Below are 15,555 nucleotides of genomic sequence, written 5' to 3'. Positions count from 1 at the left end.
ACGCTTAATAAAGCCTCATCGACTTCATCTCTATTCGTCTCTCGTGAGTCTTTGTGCGCTACAATTTATTAAGCGTGCTTAAAGGACTATGGAGCTCAGGATCATCCCGGAATGCCTGAGGATCAGCCCCCACGCAGTGAACTCAGCAGCAGTTTTTAAACACTGGCAGACTTGTTTCGAAGCATACCTCCGAACGGCCCCCGGCCGGGTCACAGAAGACCAGAAACTACAGGTCCTGCACTCGAGGGTAAGCCCGGAGATTTTCCCTCTCATCGAAGACGCAGAGGATTTCCAGACGGCGTTCGCAGCACTAAAGAGCATCTATGTTCGCCCAGTGAACCAGATCTACGCACGCTACCAACTCGCAACGAGACGGCAAAGTCCCGGAGAATCGCTAGACGAATTCTACGCCGCGCGGCTAATTTTGGGACGGGCCTGCAGCTGCCCGCCGGTAAACGCGATTGAACACACGGACATGTTAATTCGCGATGCGTTCGTGGCTGGTATGAACTCTCCCCAAATCCGCCAAAGACTTTTATAAAAAGAGTCGCTAGGACTCTCAGAGAGGCACGGGCCCTTGCAGCCTCACTAGATGTGGCCGCGCGAAACGCCCGCGCGTACGGCCCCGACCGCGCGGCAGCCCCTTGGGCTCCGTGGACCCCCGTCGCGACAAACCCCCCCCCCCCCACCCCACAGGCTTGCGCGGTTCAGATGCCAAGTCGTCCCGGGGGAGCCCGCTGCTATTTCTGCGGCCAGGCGAAACACCCCCGGCAGCGCTGCCCGGCCCGCGCAGCGATTTGCAAGAGCTGCGGGAAAAAGGGCCATTTCGCGACTGTGTGCCGGTCCCGGGAGGTCGCCGCTGTCCCCGGAGAAGGAGTCCTGTGCGTTTCTAACGCTCCCCAACCTCCCCAGCGCCCCATGTGCGACCCGCAGGTGCCGCCATTTTGGGTCCCGGCCACCACGAGGGGAGGAGGGGCGCCGCCATCTTGGGAACCCCCCAAGCCCTGTGCGACGCATGGGGGCGGCCATTTTGTCCACCCCGCCGCCATCTTGTGACACCCCAGCCATGTGCGATGCATGGGGGCAGCCATTTTGTTCATCCCCGCCGCCATCTTGGACGGCAACAATGGACCATCGACGGCTCCACGGGGTTTGAGGAAGACGCTGAAGCACTACGACCACGTCTGACCTCAGTGACGCTGGACCAAGCACGGCCCCGGACGCTCCAGACGACGACAACAACGGTGCTGATCAACGGGCACGAGACACCATGCCTGGTCGACTCCGGGAGCACAGAAAGCTTCATCCACCCAGACACGGTAAGCCGCTGTTTTTTGACCATCCGTCCCAGTGCGCAAAAGATTTCCCTAGCTGCAGGATCCCACTCCGTACAGATCAAAGGCTTCTGCATAGTGACCCTAACGGTGCAAGGGAGGGAGTTTAAAAACTACAGGCTCTACGTCCTTCCCCAACTCTGCGCGCCCACATTACTGGGATTAGACTTCCAGTGCAATCTGCAGAGCCTAACTTTCAAATTCGGCGGCCCAATACCCCCACTCACTATCTGCGGCCTCGCAACCCTCAACGTTGAGCCCCCATCCTTGTTTGCAAACCTCACCCCGGATTGCAAACCCGTCGCCACTCGGAGCAGACGGTACAGCGCCCAGGACCGGACCTTCATTCGGTCCGAAGTCCAGCGGCTACTGAAGGAAGGCATAATCCAGGCCAGCAATAGTCCCTGGAGAGCACAGGTGGTAGTAGTAAGAACAGGGGAGAAGCAAAGGATGGTCATAGACTATAGCCAGACCATCAACAGGTACACACAGCTAGATGCGTACCCTCTCCCCCGCATATCCGACATGGTCAATCGGATTGCCCAATATAAGGTCTTCTCCACCGTGGACCTCAAGTCCGCCTACCATCAGCTCCCCATCCGCCCAAGTGACCGCAAGTACACAGCCTTCGGGGCAGACGGGCGATTATACCACTTCCTAAGGGTCCCATTTGGCGTCACAAACGGGGTCTCGGTCTTCCAACGAGAGATGGACCGAATGGTTGATCAACACGGGTTGCAGGCCACGTTCCCGTATCTCGACAATGTAACCATCTGCGGCCACGATCAGCAGGACCACGACGCCAACCTCCAAAAATTCCTCCAGACCGCTAAAGCCTTGAACCTCACATACGAGGACAAGTGCGTTTTTAGCACAAACCGGCTAGCCATCTTGGGATATGTAGTGCGCAATGGGATAATAGGCCCCGACCCCGAACGTATGCGCGCACTCATGGAATTTCCCCTCCCTCACTGCTCAAAAGCCCTAAAACGCTGCCTGGGGTTCTTTTCATATTACGCCCAGTGGGTCCCCCAGTACGCAGACAAGGCCCGCCCCCTAATACAGACCACGACCTTCCCTCTGTCGACAGAGGCTTGCCAGGCCTTCAGCCGCATCAAAGCGGATATCGCAAAGGCCACGCTGCGCGCCATCGACGAGTCCCTCCCCTTCCAGGTCGAGAGCGACGCCTCCAATGTAGCTCTAGCGGCCACCCTTAACCAAGCGGGCAGACCCGTGGCCTTTTTCTCACGAACCCTCCACGCCTCAGAAATCCGCCACTCCTCAGTGGAAAAGGAAGCCCAAGCCATAGTGGAAGCTGTGCGACATTGGAGGCATTACCTGGCCGGCAGGAGATTCACTCTCCTCACTGACCAACGGTCAGTAGCTTTCATGTTCGCACAAATTAACCGTCTCCAAACCCGCCACGAGGACCTCTGCCACCCGGGGGTCACTCGGTTCTACCATTTTATAAAGTCCCGCAACCTCCCCTACTCCGTGGAGGAGGTCCGTACAGTCACAAGGAACTGCCACATCTGCGCAGAGTGCAAACTGCATATTTTCAGGCCGGATAGTGCGCACCTGATCAAGGCCTCCCGTCCCTTTGAACGCCTCAGTCTGGATTTCAAAGGGCCCCTCCCCTCCACCGACCGCAACACATACTTCCTGAACGTGGTAGACGAGTACTCCCGTTTCCCCTTCGCCATCCCCTGCCCTGACATGACAGCGGCCACAGTCATTAAAGCCCTTAACACCATATTCACACTGTTCGGTTGCCCCGCATACGTCCATAGCGACAGGGGGTCCTCCTTCATGAGTGACGAGCTGCGCCAGTTCCTGCTCAGCAAGGGTATAGCCTCGAGCAGGACGACCAGCTACAACCTCCGGGAGAACGGGCAAGTAGAGAGGGAGAACGGCACCGTCTGGAAGACCGTCCTACTGGCCCTACGGTCCAGGGATCTCCCAGTTTCACGGTGGCAGGAGGTCCTCCCGGACGCCCTCCACTCCATCCGGTCGCTACTGTGTACCACCACTAACCAAACGCCTCATGAGCGCCTCCTTGCCTTCCCCAGGAAGTCCTCCTCTGGAACGTCGCTGCCGACCTGGCTGGCGGCCCCAGGTCCCATCTTGCTCCGGAAACATGTGCAGGCGCACAAGTCGGACCCGTTGGTCGAGAGGGTTCACCTCCTCCACGCGAACCCGCAGTACGCCTACGTGGAGTACCCCGACGGCCGACAGGACACGGTCTCCCTGAGAGATCTGGCGCCCGCCGGCAACACGCACACCCCCTCAACACAAATCACCCCCTCCCTGCCACCGGCGCACCCCGCGACAGCCCCCTTCCCGGGAGGATCGGTCCTCCTCCCAGGTCCGACCAGAAGTGAAGCTGAAGCAGTAACCGTAAAGCTCCCGGAGACGACAACACTGGAACAAGCACCACCACCGGGGCTGAGGCGATCGACAAGGACGACCAGACCGCCCGATCGACTTGTGGCATCGGTGTAACACTAGAATGTTGTGGACTTTAACGAGAATTTTTTTCCCTTTTCCCGCTTACGAATACTGTAAATAGTTCAAAACCAAAAAACCCTGTACATAGCACAGTGTAGGGCACTGTGATGACATGCAAAAGCTTTTCCTCCCAGGACCAGCCTTGTAAACCCTTACCACCATGCGAAGCACCACCCCGCCGGGTTCATTTTTAACAAGGTGAATGTGGTAGTATGCATTAGGGGTCATGTGGGACTGTGAAGCCGTGATGTCATTGGCTGACAGATCCCGGGTCCAGATTGGCTGTTGATCACTAGCTCCGCCCTGAAGGCGGAGTATAAGAACCAGGAGTTCTCCCCCGCAGGCCAGTCTGTTGCTGAACTGCGGGGAACAAGTCACGCTTAATAAAGCCTCATCGACTTCATCTCTATTCGTCTCTCGTGAGTCTTTGTGCGCTACAGAGTAAAGCTCCCTCGACACTGTCCCATTCAAACACTCCCAGGACAGGTACAGCACGGGGTTAGATACAGAGGAAAGCTCCCTCTACACTGTCCCCATCAAACACTCCCAGGACAGGTACAGCACGGGGTTAGATACAGAGTAAAGCTCCCTCTACACTGTCCCCATCAAACACTGCTACAGCACGGGGTTAGATACAGAGTAAAGCTCCCTCTACACTGTTACCATCAAACACTCCCAGGACAGGTACAGCAAGGGCGTAGATACAGAGTAAACCTCCCTTTAACCTGCCCCACATCAAGCACTCCCAGCACAGGTAAGGCACAGGGTTAAGACACAATCGAGCTCCCTCTACTCCTGTCCAGAATTCTTCAATGCCAAATTGCTACAAGACGCTCCTTCGACAGTGCGGGACTTTCTGTGATCAAAGTCAGGCTCTCGAGGGGGGAATCCTATTCAAACAACACAAGGTTTCAACAGATCCATCCGCTGGTCAAACATTATCAGGATCATTCTCCCGCCATTTTACCCTCACTGTTAACAGTGACGCACGGGGGGCAGTTAGTACCCTCCCTCCTCACTATAAATTTAATCTGCAATCACAGGGCCAACTACGGAACTTGTCCCAGTTACTTTTGGCGCAGCAGGGTCACGGGTCAGACACCAGCTGTTTCCTTGACTGAGCCTGTGTGTTACTCTGAGCCGCCGTTTTGGCAGTACAGACTCATGGGACAAGAGCAGGTACCATTGCGATGGCTCCAGTACAGACCAATCACATGGTCAGCATCGTACCTGTGACACGGCCGTGCGGTCAGGTTTTCTGCTGATTTTCACACCTCTTGCTGAATCCAACCTGCAATTAAATCAGAAAAAATGATTAATCGTAAACTAAAAGAGTAAATCGGCCGTTTCACAATCCCAAACAAACACCTCATCCTCCCAGACCACCTGCTGCAGTTATTTATTACGTGACATTAGTTTCCCTGATGGTCTAGTGGTTCGGATTCGGTGCTGTCACCGCCGCGGCCCGGGTTCGATTCCCGGTCAAGGAATGACGCTTGGGCAGCACGGTAGCATGGTGGTTAGCACAATTGCTTCACAGCTCCAGAGTCCCATGTTCGATTCCTGGCTTGGGGCACTGTCTGTGCGGAGTCTGCACGTTCTCCCAGTGTGTGCGTGGGTTTCCTCCGGGCGCTCCGGGTTCCTCCCACAGTCCAAAGATGGGCAGGCTAGGTGGATTGGCCGTGCTAAATTGCCCTTAGTATCCAAAATTGCCCTTAGTGTTGGGTGGCTTTTGTAAGGGCCACGAAGAATCCAGCACGAGTTTTAAGGATACAAAGTAAGAACATTTATTTACTATAACATATATACATAACAGTAGCAGTAACTTCCCTTGCTACACACTCCTTCCTGCTGGTTCCTGAACTGGCCAGCTTTATTTATACTAGGAGTTTACTAGTGGTTTCTCCGCCCCCCTCATTGGGGAAGCTCATACTCCCACAGCATTGTGGGATAGTCATTAGTCCCCAGCCAATGTTAAGTAGGCAGGTTATAACAGTGGCGTTACTGGGTTATGGGGGATAGGGCGGAGGTGTGGGCTTGGGAAGTGTGCTCTTTCCAAGAGCCGGTGCAGACTCGATGGGTCGAATGGCCTCCTTCTGCACTGTAAATTCTCTGATAATCTATGACATAAAAATGTAATGCACTGGACGTCGAAAAAGAATATATGTCTGCTCTCTATCGCCATGAAACACTCCCAGGACAGGCACAGCACGGGTTTAGACACAGAGTAATGCTCCCTCTACATTGTTTATATCAAACCCTCTCAGGACAGGTACAGCAGAGGGTTAGATACAGAGTAAAGCTCACTCTCCACTGTCCCAATCAAATATTCCCACATGTACAGCACGGTGTTAGATACAGAGTAAAGCTCCCTCTACACTGTCCCCATCAAACACGTCCAGGACAGGTACAGCACGGGTTAGATACGGAATAAAGCTCGCTCGACACTGTCCCCATCAAACACTCCCAGGACAGGTATGGCACGGGGTTAGACACAGAGTAATGCTCCCTCTACATTGTTTCTATCAAAAACTCCCAGAACAGGTACAGCACAGGGTTAGATACAGAGGAAAGCTCCCTCTACACTGTCCCCATCAAACACTCCCAGGACAGGTACAGCACGGGGTTAGATACAGAGTAAAGCTCGCTCGACACTGTCCCCATCAAACACTCCCAAGGCAGGTATGTCACGGGGTTAGATACAGAGTCAAGCTCCCTCTACGCTGTCCCCATCAAACACTCCGAGGACAGGTACATCACAGTGTTAGGTACAGTGTAAAGCTCACTCTACACTGTCCCCATCAAACACTGCTGCCGCACGGGGTTAGATACAGAGGAAAGCTCACTTTACACTGTCCCCTTCGAACATTCCCAGGACAGGTACAGCATGGGGTTAGATAGTGAGTAAAGCTCCCTCTTCACTGTCCCAATCAAACACACCCAGGACAGGTACAGCAAGGGCGTAGCTACAGAGTAAACCTCCCTTTAACCTGCCCCACATCAAGCACTCCCAGCACAGGTAAGGCACAGGGTTAGACACAATCGAGCTCCCTCTACTCCTGTCCAGAATTCTTCATTGCCAAATTGCTACAAGACGCTCCTTCGACAGTGCGGGACTTTCTGTGATCAAAGTCAGGCTCTCGAGGGGGGAAATCTTATTCCTAGACTCCTATTGGAGTTCACACCAGGAGGTTCAAGCAACACGAGGTTTCAACAGATCCATCCACTGGTCAAACATTATCAGGATCATTCTCCCGCCATGTTACCCTCACTGTTAACAGTCACGCACAGGGGGCAGTTAGTACCCTTCCTCCTCACTGTAAATATAATCTGCAATCACAGGGCCAACTACGGAACTTGTCACAGTTACTTCTGGCGCAGCAGGGTCACGGCTCAGACACCAGCTGTTGCCTTGACTGAGTCTGTGTTCCTCTGAGCCGCCAATTTGGCAGTACAGGCTCATGGGACAAGAGCAGGTACAGTGGCGATGGCTCCAGTACAGACCAATCACATGGTCAGCATCGTACCTGTGACACGGCCATGCTGTCAGGATGTCTGCTCATTTTCACACCTGTTGCTGAATCCAACCTGCAATTAAATCAGAAAAAATGATTAATCGTAAACTAAGAGTAAATCGGCCATTTCACAATCCCAATCAAACACCTCATCCCCCACACCGCCTGCTGTAGTTATATATTACATGATATAAAAATGTAACGCATTGGGCGTCGAAAAATAACATTTTTCTGCTCACGACAGGCATCAAACACTCAGAGGATAGGCACGGCACGGGTTTAGCCACAGAGGAATGCTCCCTCTACATTGTTTATATCAAACCCTCTCAGGACAGGTACAGCAGAGGGTTAGATACAGAGTAAAGCTCACTCTCCACTGTCCCAATCAAATATTCCCACATGTACAGCACGGGGTTAGATACAGAGGAAAGCTCCCTCTACACTGTCCCCATCAAACACTCCCAGGACAGGTGCAGCTCGGGGTTAGATACAGAGTAAAGCTCCCTCTACACTGTCCCCATCAAACACTCCCAGGACAGGTACAGCACGGGGTTAGATACAGAGTAAAGCTCCCTCTACACTGTTCCCATCAAACACTCCCAGGACAGGTACAGCACGGGGTTAGATACAGAGGAAAGCTCCCTCTAAACGGTCCCCATCAAACACTCCCAGGACAGGTACAGCACGGGGTTAGATACAGAGTAAAGCTCGCTCGACACTGTCCCCATCAAACACTCCCAGGACAGGTACAGCACGGGGTTTGAAAAAAAGTAATGCTCCCTCTACACTGTCCCCATCAAACACTGCTACAGCACGGGGTTAGATGCAGAGGAAAGCTCCCTCTATACTGTCCACATCAAACACTCCCAGGATAGGTACAGCACGGGGTTAGATACAGAGTAAAGCTCCCTCTACACTGTCCCCATCAAACACTCCCAGGACAGGTACAGCACGGGGTTAGATACAGAGTAAAGCTCCCTCTACACTGTCCCCATCAAACACTCCCAGGACAGGTACAGCACAGGGTTAGATACAGAGTAAAGCTCCCTCTACACTGTCCCCATCAAACACTCCCAGGACAGGAGCAGCACGGGATTAGATACAGAGTAAAGCTCCCTCTACACTATCTCAATCAAACACACCCAGGACAGGTACAGCAAGGGCGTAGATACAGAGTAAACCTCCCTTTCACCTGCCCCACATCAAGCACTCCCAGCACAGGTAAGGCACAGGGTGAGACACAATCGAGCTCCCTCTACTCCTGTCCAGAATTCTTCATTGCCAAATTGCTACAAGACGCTCCTTCAACAGTGCGGGACTTTCTGTGATCAAAGTCAAGCTCTCGAGGGGGGAAATCTTATTCCTAGACTCCCATTGGATTTCACACCAGGAGGTTGAAATGAACACGAGGTTTCAACAGATCCATCCACTGGTCAAACATTATCAGGATCATTCTCCCGCCATGTTACCCTCACTGTTCACAGTCACGCACAGGGGGCAGTTAGTACCCTCCCTCCTCACTGTAAATTTAATCTGCAATCACAGGGCCAACTACGGAACTTGTCCCAGTTACTTTTGGCGCAGCAGGGTCACGGGTCAGACACCAGCTGTTTCCTTGACTGAGCCTGTGTGTTACTCTGAGCCGCCGATTTAGCAGTACAGACTCATGGGACAAGAGCAGGTACCATTGCGATGGCTCCAGTACAGACCAATCACATGGTCAGCATCGTACCTGTGACACGGCCGTGCGGTCAGGTTTTCTGCTGATTTTCACACCTCTTGCTGAATCCAACCTGCAATTAAATCAGAAAAAATGATTAATCGTAAACTAACAGAGTAAATCGGCCGTTTCACAATCCCAAACAAACACCTCATCCTCCCAGACCACCTGCTGCAGTTATTTATTACGTGACATTAGTTTCCCTGATGGTCTAGTGGTTCAGATTCGATGCTGTCACCGCCGCGGCCCGGGTTCGATTCCCGGTCAAGGAATGACGCTTGGGCAGCACGGTAGCATGGTGGTTAGCACAATTGCTTCACAGCTCCAGAGTCCCATGTTCGATTCCTGGCTTGGGTCACTGTCTGTGCGGAGTCTGCACGTTCTCCCCGTGTGTGCGTGGGTTTCCTCCGGGTGCTCCGGGTTCCTCCCACAGTCCAAAGATGGGCAGGCTAGGTGGAGTGGCCGTGCTAAATTGCCCTTAGTATCCAAAATTGCCCTTAGAGTTGGGTGGCTTTTGTAAGGGCCACGAAGAATCCAGCACGAGTTTTAAGGATACAAAGTAGGAACATTTATTTACTATAACATATATACATAACAGTAGCAGTAACTTCCCTTGCTACACACTCCTTCCTACTGGTTCCTGAACTGGCCAGCTTTATTTATACTGGGAGTTTACTAGTGGTTTCTCCGCCCCCCTCATTGGGGAAGCTCATACTCCCACAGCATTGTGGGATAGTCATTAGTCCCCAGCCAATGCTAAGTAGGCAGGTTATAACAGTGGCGTTACTGGGTTATGGGGGATAGGGCGGAGGTGTGGGCTTGGGTAGGGTGCTCTTTCCAAGAGCCGGTGCAGACTCGATGGGTCGAATGGCCTCCTTCTGCACTGTAAATTCTCTGATAATCTATGACATAAAAATGTAATGCACTGGACGTCGAAAAAGAATATATGTCTGCTCTCTATCGCCATCAAACACTCCTAGGACAGGTACTTTACAGGGTTAGGTACAGTGTGAAGCTCACTCTACACTGTCCCCATCAAACACTCCCAGGACAGGTACAGCACGGGGTTAGATACAGAGTAAAGCTCTCTCTACACTGTCACCATCAAACACTCCCAGGACAGGTACAGCACGGGGTTAGATACAGAGGAAAGCTCCCTTTACACTGTCCCCATCAAACACTCCCAGGACAGGTACTGCACGGGGTTAGATACAGAGTAAAGCTCCCTTTACATCGTCCCCGTCAAACACTTCCAGGACAGGTACAGCACGGGGTTAGATACAGAGTAAAGCTCCCTCTACACTGTCCCCACCAAACACTCCCTGGACAGGTACAGCACGGGGTTAGATACAGAGGAAAGCTCCCTCTACACTGTCCCCATCAAACACTCCCAGGACAGGTACAGCAGAGGGTTAGATACAGAGTAAAGCTCACTCTCCACTGTCCCAATCAAATATTCCCACATGTACAGCAAGGGCGTAGATACAGAGTAAACCTCCCTTTAACCTGCCCCACATCAAGCACTCCCAGCACAGGTAAGGCACAGGGTGAGACACAATCGAGCTCCCTCGACACCTGTCCAGAATTCTTCATTGCCAATTTGCTGCGAGACTCTCGTTCGGCAGTGCGGGACTTTCTGTGATCAAAGTCAGGCTCTCGAGGGGGGAATCTTATTCCTAGACTCCCATTGGATTTCACACCAGGAGGTTGAAATGAACACGAGGTTTCAACAGATCCATCCACTGGTCAAACATTATCAGGATCATTCTCCCGCCATGTTACCCTCACTGTTAACAGTGACGCACGGGGGGGCAGTTAGTACCCTCCCTCCTCACTGAAAATATAATCTGCAATCACAGGGCCAACTACGGGACTTGTCACAGTTACTTCTGGCGCAGCAGGGTCACGGCTCAGACACCAGCTGTTGCCTTTCCTGAGTCTGTGTTCCTCTGAGCCGCCAATTTGGCAGTACAGGCTCATGGGACAAGAGCAGGTACAGTGGCGATGGCTCCAGTACAGACCAATCACATGGTCAGCATCGTACCTGTGACACGGCCATGCTGTCAGGATGTCTGCAGATTTGTTGCTGAATCCAACCTGCAATTAAATCAGAAAAAATGATTAATCGTAAACTAAAGAGTAAATCGGCCATTTCACAATCCCAATCAAACACCTCATCCCCCCCACACCGCCTGCTGTAGTTATATATTACATGATATAAAAATGTAACTCATGGGCGTCGAAAAATAACATTTTTCTGCTCACGACAGGCATCAAACACTCCGAGGACAGGCACAGCACGGGGTTAGATACAGAGTAAAGCTCTCTCTACACTGTCCCCATCAAACACTCCCAGGACAGGTACAGCACGGGGTTAGATACAGAGTAAAGCTCCCTCTACACTGTCCCCATCAAACACTCCCAGGACAGGTACAGCACGGGGTTAGATACAGAGTAAAGCTCCCTCTACACTGTCCCCATCAAACACTCCCAGGACAGGTACAGCAAAGGGTTAGATACAGAGTGTGGTAGTCTGCATTCGGGGTCATGTCGGACTCTGAAGCCGTGATGTCATTGGCTGACAGATCCCGGGTCCTGGTTGGCTGTTGATCTCTAGCTCCGCCCTGAAGGCGGAGTATAAGAACCAGGAGTTCTCCACCGCAGGGGATAGGGTGGAGGTGTTGACCTTGGATAGGGTGCTCTTTCCAAGAGCCGGTGCAGACTCGATGGACCGAATGGCCTCCTTCTGCACTGTAAATTCTATGAAGTCTATGAAGTCACGCTTAATAAAGCCTCATCGACTTCATCTCTATTCGTCTCTCGTGAGTCTTTGTGCGCTACAATTTATTAAGCGTGCTTAAAGGACTATGGAGCTCAGGATCATCCCGGAATGCCTGAGGATCAGCCCCCACGCAGTGAACTCAGCAGCAGTTTTTAAACACTGGCAGACTTGTTTCGAAGCATACCTCCGAACGGCCCCCGGCCGGGTCACAGAAGACCAGAAACTACAGGTCCTGCACTCGAGGGTAAGCCCGGAGATTTTCCCTCTCAGAGAAGACGCAGAGGATTTCCAGACGGCGTTCGCAGCACTAAAGAGCATCTATGTTCGCCCAGTGAACCAGATCTACGCACGCTACCAACTCGCAACGAGACGGCAAAGTCCCGGAGAATTGCTAGACGAATTCTACGCCGCGCGGCTAATTTTGGGACGGGCCTGCAGCTGCCCGCCGGTAAACGCGATTGAACACACGGACATGTTAATTCGCGACGCGTTCGTGGCTGGTATGAACTCTCCCCAAATCCGCCAAAGACTTTTATAAAAAGAGTCGCTAGGACTCTCAGAGAGGCACGGGACCTTGCAGCCTCACTAGATGTGGCCGCGCGAAACGCCCGCGCGTACGGCCCCGACCGCGAGGCAGCCCCTTGGGCTCCGTGGACCCCCGTCGCGACAAACCCCCCCCCCACCCCACAGGCTTGCGCGGTTCAGACGCCAAGTCGTCCCGGGGGAGCCCGCTGCTATTTCTGCGGCCAGGCGAAACACCCCCGGCAGCGCTGCCCGGCCCGCGCAGCGATTTGCAAGAGCTGCGGGAAAAAGGGCCATTTCGCGACTGTGTGCCGGTCCCGGGAGGTCGCCGCTGTCCCCGGAGAAGGAGTCCTGTGCGTTTCTAACGCTCCCCAACCTCCCCAGCGCCCCATGTACGACCCGCAGGTGCCGCCATTTTGGGTCCCGGCCACCACGAGGGGAGGAGGGGCGCCGCCATCTTGGGAACCCCCCAAGCCCTGTGCGACGCATGGGGGCGGCCATTTTGTCCACCCCCGCCGCCATCTTGTGACACCCCAGCCATGTGCGATGCATGGGGGCAGCCATTTTGTTCACCCCCGCCGCCATCTTGGACGGCAACAATGGACCCCAGCATCGACGGCTCCACGGGGTTTGAGGAAGACGCTGAAGCACTACGACCACGTCTGGCCTCAGTGACGCCGGACCAAGCACGGCCCCGGACGCTCCAGACGACGACAACAACGGTGCTGATCAACGGGCACGAGACACCATGCCTGGTCGACTCCGGGAGCACAGAAAGCTTCATCCACCCAGACACGGTAAGACGCTGTTTTTTGACCACCCGTCCCAGTGCGCAAAAGATCTCCCTAGCTGCAGGATCCCACTCCGTACAGATCAAAGGCTTCTGCATAGTGACCCTAACGGTGCAAGGGAGGGAGTTTAAAAACTACAGGCTCTACGTCCTTCCCCAACTCTGCGCCCCCACATTACTGGGATGAGACTTCCAGTGCAATCTGCAGAGCCTAACTTTCAAATTCGGCGGCCCAATACCCCCACTCACTATCTGCGGCCTCGCAACCCTCAACGTTGAGCCCCCATCCTTGTTTGCAAACCTCACCCCAGATTGCAAACCCGTCGCCACTAGGAGCAGACGGTGCAGCGCCCAGGACCGGACATTCATTCGGTCCGAAGTCCAGCGGCTACTGAAGGAAGGCATAATCCAGGCCAGCAATAGTCCCTGGAGAGCACAGGTGGTAGTAGTAAGAACAGGGGAGAAGCAAAGGATGGTCATAGACTATAGCCAGACCATCAACAGGTAAACACAGCTAGATGCGTACCCTCTCCCCCGCATATCCGACATGGTCAATCGGATTGCCCAATATAAGGTCTTCTCCACCGTGGACCTCAAGTCCGCCTACCATCAGCTCCCCATCCGCCCAAGTGACCGCAAGTACACAGCCTTCGGGGCAGACGGGCGATTATACCACTTCCTAAGGGTCCCATTTGGCGTCACAAACGGGGTCTCGGTCTTCCAACGAGAGATGGACCGAATGGTTGATCAACACGGGTTGCAGGCCACGTTCCCGTATCTCGACAATGTAACCATCTGCGGCCACGATCAGCAGGACCACGACGCCAACCTCCAAAAATTCCTCCAGACCGCTAAAGCCTTGAACCTCACATACAACGAGGACAAGTGCGTTTTTAGCACAAACAGACCATCTTGGGATATGTAGTGCGCAATGGGATAATAGGCCCCGACCCCGAACGTATGCGCCCCCTCATGGAATTTCCCCTCCCTCACTGCTCAAAAGCCCTAAAACGCTGCCTGGGGTTCTTTTCATATTACGCCCAGTGGGTCCCCCAGTACGCAGACAAGGCCCGCCCCCTAATACAGACCACGACCTTCCCTCTGTCGACAGAGGGTGGCCAGGCCTTCAGCCGCATCAAAGCGGATATCGCAAAGGCCACGATGCGCGCCATCGACGAGTCCCTCCCCTTCCAGGTCGAGAGCGACGCCTCCAATGTAGCTCTAGCGGCCACCCTTAACCAAGCGGGCAGACCCGTGGCCTTTTTCTCACGAACCCTCCACGCCTCAGAAATCCGCCACTCCTCAGTGGAAAAGGAAGCCCAAGCCATAGTGGAAGCTGTGCGACATTGGAGGCATTACCTGGCCGGCAGGAGATTCACTCTCCTCACTGACCAACGGTCAGTAGCTTTCATGTTCGCACAAATTAACCGTCTCCAAACCCGCCACGAGGACCTCTGCCACCCGGGGGTCACTCGGTTCTACCATTTTATAAAGTCCCGCAACCTCCCCTACTCCGTGGAGGAGGTCCGTACAGTCACAAGGAACTGCCACATCTGCGCAGAGTGCAAACTGCATATTTTCAGGCCGGATAGTGCGCACCTGATCAAGGCCTCCCGTCCCTTTGAACGCCTCAGTCTGGATTTCAAAGGGCCCCTCCCCTCCACCGACCGCAACACATACTTCCTGAACGTGGTAGACGAGTACTCCCGTTTCCCCTTCGCCATCCCCTGCCCTGACATGACAGCGGCCACAGTCATTAAAGCCCTTAACACCATATTCACACTGTTCGGTTGCCCCGCATACGTCCATAGCGACAGGGGGTCCTCCTTCATGAGTGACGAGCTGCGCCAGTTCCTGCTCAGCAAGGGTATAGCCTCGAGCAGGACGACCAGCTACAACCTCCGGGAGAACGGGCAAGTAGAGAGGGAGAACGGCACCGTCTGGAAGACCGTCCTACTGGCCCTACGGTCCAGGGATCTCCCAGTTTCACGGTGGCAGGAGGTCCTCCCGGACGCCCTCCACTCCATCCGGTCGCTACTGTGTACCACCACTAACCAAACGCCTCATGAGCGCCTCCTTGCCTTCCCCAGGAAGTCCTCCTCTGGAACGTCGCTGCCGACCTGGCTGGCGGCCCCAGGTCCCATCTTGCTCCGGAAACATGTGCAGGCGCACAAGTCGGACCCGTTGGTCGAGAGGGTTCACCTCCTCCACGCGAACCCGCAGTACGCCTACGTGGAGTACCCCGACGGCCGACAGGACACGGTCTCCCTGAGAGATCTGGCGCCCGCCGGCAACACGCACACCCCCTCAACACAAATCACCCCCTCCCTGCCACCGGCGCACCCCGCGACAGCCCCCTTCCCGGGAGGATCGGTCCTCCTCCC

General features: G+C 54.2%; 1 protein-coding gene and 1 non-coding gene across 2 annotated transcripts in view; one reads left to right on the top strand and one right to left on the bottom strand.

The window, feature by feature from the left end:
• Nucleotides 1–15,555, bottom strand: part of LOC140404601 (uncharacterized) — a 79,031-nt gene that overhangs the window by 20,338 nt on the left and 43,138 nt on the right. Inside the window, exons 16-18 of the mRNA XM_072493201.1 lie at nucleotides 9,090–9,150; nucleotides 7,370–7,430; nucleotides 5,073–5,133 (exon numbers count right to left, since the gene is read on the bottom strand). The gene's annotated coding sequence lies outside the window, so the exon portion shown is untranslated. The remainder of the gene's footprint in view (nucleotides 1–5,072; nucleotides 5,134–7,369; nucleotides 7,431–9,089; nucleotides 9,151–15,555) is intronic.
• trnad-guc (transfer RNA aspartic acid (anticodon GUC)) lies at nucleotides 5,261–5,332 on the top strand. The gene has a single exon. It is a non-coding gene; the product is annotated as a tRNA-Asp (tRNA).

The sequence above is a fragment of the Scyliorhinus torazame genome, chromosome 31 (genome assembly GCF_047496885.1).
Source record: "Scyliorhinus torazame isolate Kashiwa2021f chromosome 31, sScyTor2.1, whole genome shotgun sequence".
NCBI classification, from domain to species: Eukaryota; Metazoa; Chordata; class Chondrichthyes; order Carcharhiniformes; family Scyliorhinidae; genus Scyliorhinus; species Scyliorhinus torazame.
The sequence above is the reverse complement of the archived record's forward strand: the minus strand, read 5'-3'. Positions and strand labels throughout refer to the sequence as shown.